Source organism: Palaemon carinicauda, chromosome 31, assembly GCF_036898095.1.
Source record: "Palaemon carinicauda isolate YSFRI2023 chromosome 31, ASM3689809v2, whole genome shotgun sequence".
NCBI lineage: Eukaryota > Metazoa > Arthropoda > Malacostraca > Decapoda > Palaemonidae > Palaemon > Palaemon carinicauda.
In genome coordinates, this window is record NC_090755.1 from 9,614,288 (window position 1) to 9,621,787 (window position 7,500).

General features: G+C 37.1%; 1 long non-coding RNA gene across 1 annotated transcript in view; it reads left to right on the plus strand.

Annotated features, from left to right (window-relative positions):
- LOC137624882 (uncharacterized) overlaps positions 1 to 7,500 on the plus strand; it is a 141,392-nt gene that overhangs the window by 127,767 nt on the left and 6,125 nt on the right. The gene's annotated exons all lie outside the window — the stretch shown is intronic.

Consider the following 7,500-nt stretch of genomic DNA (forward strand, 5'->3'; position numbering starts at 1 on the left):
ATTTTAAGAGTTTTCTAAAGTAATTTTACGTTCTATTTTAAAAGAAAAAGAATTATTTTTCCTTTCAAGATTTCTATTTTTATTTAAATTTTAAACTTCGAGAGAGAGAGAGAGAGAGAGAGAGAGAGAGAGAGAGAGAGGTTAATATCATCTGCTTAGTTTTTTTATATTTATTTACATTTAATAATTTATTTTAATTGCTAATTCTTATTGTTATTATCTGATTTTATTTTCATGTTTAATACAGTATTTTCCACTTTTAGTGATTAAATACATTTTGGTTTTATTCATATTTATGTATGTATTTGTGTATATAACAAATAATCCATGTAACTATCACACTATATTTAACAAAAATCCAGATAAGCGTAAGGTATTTTAAAAGTACGAAGTAAAAGCAAAATTACTACTACTACTACTACTACTACTACTGGTAATAATAATAATATTAATAATAACTAATAATAATGATAATAATAATAATAACTAATAATAATGATAATGATAATAATAATTATAATGATAATAATAATAATAATAATAATAATAATAATAATAATAATGATGATGATGCTGATGATGATGATGATGATACTTAACATAATGCAGTCCGCTTACTGATAAGCATTATTCAATTTATTATTGTAACCTTGATTCTTTTCATCAATATACCTACTGTCATCATTGTACCACCATTACCATCGTTTCGTCAAGTAATTTCATAGACTGGAATATGCCAGACTATTCTGTGTATATATATCATTTTTAACCATTCCTATTGCTTTTCTTTCATACTGTCATTACAATACTAAGTATGACTGAATTGTACAGTTGCCAACGGAATACTGCCTTTATCTTATCTTTAACGACTTTAATAAACTGCCAAGGGAATACTGTCTTTATGATGCTTTCAACTATTCTATGAATATTTGCATCAGAATACTGCCATCTTAATGCTGCTTATATCTTATTGTCAACGATACCTTCATACTGTCATCATAATTCCACCATCATACTGCCATTATCTTTATTCAAATACTCTCTGGATACCGGGATTTTTCTCTCACTGTCATGAACCTGATTTTTAACCATGATCCGGATTCACTGGATTCATGTACTGCCATAAGCTGCAATCTCACTGCCATCACCATACCACCAAAACATCCCGCCATTTCACTGCTATCACCATACCACCATAACAAGCCGCCATCTCACTGCCATCACCATACCACCATAACCAGCCACCATTTCACTGCCATCACCATACCACCATAACAACCACCATTTCACTGCCATCACCATACCACCATAACAAGCCGCCATCACCATACCACCATAACAACCCGCCATTTCACTGCCATCACCATACCACCATAACAACCCGCCCTCTCACTGACATCACCATACCACCATTTCACTGCCATCACCATACCACCATAACAACCCGCCATTTCACTGCCATCACCATACCACCATAACAACCCGCCCTCTCACTGACATCACCATACCACCATTTCACTGCCATCACCATACCACCACAACAAGCCGCCATTTCACTGCCATCACCATACCACCATAACAACCCGCCATTTCACTGCCATCACCATACCACCATAACAACCCGCCCTCTCACTGACATCACCATACCACCATTTCACTGCCATCACCATACCACCATAACAAGCCGCCATTTCACTGCCATCACCATACCACCATAACAACCCGCCCTCTCACTGCCATCACCATATCACCATAACAACCCGCCCTCTCACTGCCATCACCATACCACCATAACAACCCGCCCTCTCACTGCCATCACCATATCACCATAACAACCCGCCCTCTCACTGCCATCACCATATCACCATAACAACCCGCCCTCTCACTGCCATCACCATACCACCATAACAACCCGCCCTCTCACTGCCATCACCATACCACCATAACAACCCGCCCTCTCACTGCCATCACCATATCACCATAACAACCCGCCCTCTCACTGCCATCACCATACCACCATAACAACCCGCCCTCTCACTGCCATCACCATACCACCATAACAACCCGCCATTTCACTGCCATCACCATACCACCATAACAACCCGCCCTCTCACTGCCATCACCATACCACCATAACAACCCGCCCTCTCACTGCCATCACCATACCACCATAACAACCCGCCCTCTCATTGCCATCACTATACCACCACAACAAGCCGCCATTTCACTGCCATCACCATACCACCATAACAACCCGCCATTTCACTGCCATCACCATACCACCATAACAACCCACCCTCTCATTGCCATCACTATACCACCATAACAACCCGCCATTTCACTGCCATCACCATACCACCATAACAACCCGCCCTCTCACTGACATCACCATACCACCATTTCACTGCCATCACCATACCACCATAACAAGCCGCCATTTCACAGCCATCACCATACCACCATAACAATCCGCCCTCTCACTGCTATCACCATACCACCATAACAACCCGCCCTCTCACTGCCATCACTATACCACCACAACAAGTCGCCATTTCACTGCCATCACCATACCACCATAACAACCCGCCATTTCACTGCCATCACCATACCACCATAACAACCAACCCTCTCATTGCCATCACTATACCACCACAACAAGCCGCCATTTCACTGCCATCACCATACCACCATAACAACCCGCCTTCTCACTGCCATCACCATACCACCATAACAACCCGCCCTCTCATTGCCATCACTATACCACCACAACAAGCCGCCATTTCACTGCCATCACCATACCACCATAACAACCCGCCCTCTCACTGCCATCACCATACCACCATAACAACCCGCCCTCTCATTGCCATCACTATACCACCATAACAACCCGCCATTTCACTGCCATCACCATACCACCATAACAACCCGCCCTCTCACTGACATCACCATACCACCATTTCACTGCCATCACCATACCACCATAACAAGCCGCCATTTCACTGCCATCACCATACCACCATAACAACCCGCCCTCTCACTGCCATCACCATACCACCATAACAACCCGCCCTCTCACTGCCATCACTATACCACCACAACAAGCCGCCATTTCACTGCCATCACCATACCACCATAACAACCCGCCATTTCACTGCCATCACCATACCACCATAACAACCCGCCCTCTCACTGACATCACCATACCACCATAACAACCCGCCCTCTCACTGCCATCACCATACCACCATAACAACCCGCCCTCTCACTGCCATCACTATACCACCACAACAAGCCGCCATTTCACTGCCATCACCATACCACCATAACAACCCGCCCTCTCACTGCCATCACCATACCACCATAACAACCCGCCCTCTCACTGACATCACCATACCACCATAACAACCCGCCCTTTCACTGCCATCACCATACCACCATAACAACCCGCCCTCTCACTGCCATCACCATACCACCATAACAACCCGCCCTCTCACTGCCATCACCATACCACCATAACAACCCGCCCTCTCACTGCCATCACCATACCACCATAACAACCCGCCCTCTCACTGCCATCACCATACCACCATAACAACCCGCCCTCTCACTGCCATCACCATACCACCATAACAACCCGCCCTCTCACTGCCATCACCATACCACCATAACAACCCGCCCTCTCACTGCCATCACCATACCACCATAACAACCCGCCCTCTCACTGCCATCACCATACCACCATAACAACCCGCCCTCTCACTGCCATCACCATACCACCATAACAACCCGCCCTCTCACTGCCATCACCATACCACCATAACAACCCGCCCTCTCACTGCCATCACCATACCACCATAACAACCCGCCCTCTCACTGCCATCACCATACCACCATAACAACCCGCCCTCTCACTGCCATCACCATACCACCATAACAACCCGCCCTCTCACTGCCATCACCATACCACCATAACAACCCGCCCTCTCACTGCCATCACCATACCACCATAACAACCCGCCCTCTCACTGCCATCACCATACCACCATAACAACCCGCCCTCTCACTGCCATCACCATACCACCATCAACACTATACTCATCATTCTTGGCCGTCTTCTTTTCGAGTCTGCAATTAATTCAATTTCGTAGGCATCTCACGTGGGAGACTCAGTTGAAGACTGGCTTTTTGAGGCCAAGAAAGGAGTTGAATCAATTTCCTCTGGGGAATGCAAGTAGGCTGGATTGCAATTATTATTATTATTATTATTATCATTATTATTATTATTATTATTTTTTATGATTGTTATTATTATTATTGTTATTATTATTATTATTATTATTATTATTTATTATAATGGTTATTATAATTACCATTATTATTATTATTATTATTAGTAGTAGTAGTAGTAGTAGTATTTACTATTAATATAATTATTGTCATTATTATTATTATTATTATTATTATTATTATTATTATTATCATTATCATTATTATTATTATTATTAATATTATTATTATTATTATTATTATTATTATTATTATTATTATTATTAATGCCTAGCCCTCCCTGGTCCTAACTTGGATGGAGAGGAGCCTTTGGGTGTGATCAATCTCTAGGGCATTGTCACTGTCGCTTGGCTCTGCCATTCATAAGCGACCTTGAAACCAGAACCCCTTTATTAAAGGTCAAAGGTGTCTGCTTTCAGTTCCAGTTCCATCAGAACGTCAGCCGGGCAAGGTCCCCCCCCCCCTGTGGTAGCCAACCACAGCAGTGGCTTCTCCAGTAAACAGCTTAAACTCACGGTCCCAGGCGGGGATCGATCTGCTGCCATGCGAATGCTAGGCAAATACGTTACCACTATACTAGCCAGGAGGTTTTGTTTGGAGTAACAGCGAAATCAACTCAGTTGGTAAAGGATAATGAAAACACTTTGAAACGTAGACAAAAGACACGATTTTAATCACACTGATAAGGTTCTTTGCCTCTCTCTTTGACATCACAATGCACTGGCCAACGGAAGGTTGAGAGGAGATACCTTCGTAAGTTGCACAAAGTATTAGGAAAAAAAAAATCAAAGATTGCAAAAGAAATGTTCGTTTGAAATTAACTTTATTTTGGGCATAAAAACATTTCGATTTGCTGGAAAACATTTTTATGAGGAAATATTTTTTGTGGGCAAAAACACATTTCGATTTTCTCGAGAAAATTTTTATTAAAAAATTGACTTTTTGTAGGCATAAAAACTTTTCGATTTGCTGGAAAAAACATTTTTTTTAATAAAGAAATTTACTTTTTTTGTGGGCAAGAAAATTTCGATTTGCTCGAAAACATTTTTATAAAGAAATTTATTTTTTGTGACCAAAATAACATTTCAATTTGCTCGAAAACATTTTTATATAAAAAAGAAGGACTTTTTGTAGGCATAAAAACGTTTCGATTTGCTCGAAAAAAAAAAAACTTTTTTGTAGGCAAAAATCATTTCGATTTGCTCGAAAATATTTTTATAAAGGAAAAAAATTTTCTTTACTTACTATTCTCCTTATTATATATACTATAGAGGTATAAAAACGACACTGGAAATACTAAGTGAAGGAGGGTTTATGATATTTAGTTAAAGTCACATATGAATGTTTTTCCATAATTCTGAATATTACTTTTCCATGGGGAATATTTTTCAACCAATTTCTAACTTAAATTATACACTGCAATGTTTAGTTAAAGGCATATCTGAATGTTTTTCCATAATTCTAAATATTTTTATTTTTCCTGGGGAAATATTCTTCAATCAATTTGTAATTAAATTTTACACTGCATCATTTTGTTAAAGTCACTTATAAATGTTTTTCCATTAAATTTTACACTGCAATATTTAGTTAAAGTCACTTATGAATGTTTTTCCTTAATTCTAAATATTACTTTTCAGGGGGAATATTTTTCAACCAGTTTCTAATGAAATTATACACTTTGCAATAATTAGTTCATTATCATCATCATCATCATTTCCTCCTAGGCCTATTGACGCAAAGGGCCTCAGTTAGATTTCACCAGTTGTCTCTATCTTGGGCTTTTAATTCAATACTTATCCATTCATCATATCCTACTTCGCGCTTCATAGGCCTCAGCCATGTAGGCCTGGGTCTTCCAACTCTTCTAGTGCCTTGTGGAGCCCAGCTGAAAGTTTGGTGAACTAATCTCTTTTGGGGAGTGCGAAGAGCATGCCCAAACCATTTCCATCTACCCCACATCATGATATCATCCACATATGGCACTCGAGTCATCTCTCTTACAGTTTCATTTATAATCCTGTCTTGCCATTCAACTTCCAATATCCTGCCCCATATATATATATATATATATATATATATATATATATATATATATATATATATATATATATATATATATATATATATACTGCGATATTTAAAGTCACATCTGAATGTATTTCCATAATTCTTAATATTGTTTTTCAACCAGTTTCTAATTTAGATTATACACTGCAATATTTAGTTGAAGTAACATATGAATGTTTTTCCACAAATCTATATATTATTTTTCAGGGGTAATATTTTCGACAAGTTTCGAATTTGAATCATACACTTTACATGAATTTCACTTCACGTCCTTCAATTCATGTTACAGGTATAGCATTCAATATCAGAAGTACAAATTTTGATTTTTCATTTTTCATTTTACATTTGAATTCGTCTTCATAATTTATCTCCTTTTGCTATTCATTATTAATGACAGTCTGTTGTTTTACATATTAATTCAGAGGTTTCTTGTATTTTCTTATTTCGCTTTTTAATTACCTGGGAATGTCATTGAATATAACCAGTAGTAGATTTAAAGACTGATATTTTAAATATATATATATATATATATATATATATATATATATATATATATATATATATATATTACATTACAAAGTGGATTTTGTTTATTTCTGACGAAAGACTAATTTTTTTTCAAAAAAATTGTTTTTACAAAATGGCCAGTTTTTTTTTTTTTATTTATGGTTAAAGACTATTTTTTTTCAAATATTTTGTTTACTAAGTGCCCATATTTTTTTTATTCATGTTTAAAGATTATTGTATTTTTAAACCAATTTACAAAATGGCCAATTGTTTTATTTGTGTTTAAAGGCTATAATTTTTAAAAATTTATTTTCAAAATGACAATATATATATATATATATATATATATATATATATATACATACATATATATATATATATATATATATATATATATATATATATATATATATATATATATATATATATATATATATATATCAGCACAATAAATAACTGTAGGCAAATAGACGATCGGACCAATATAAGAGAAAATAGAAAATAAAAAGCCAAATGAAAAAAAAATTAATTTTTTGTAGCGTCTTAATTTCCCGTTTTATTTAAATTCTTTTGACTCTAACATAAATTTATTAAATAAATTATAAATTAAATAAATTTTGTATTTTGTTCATGATCAGA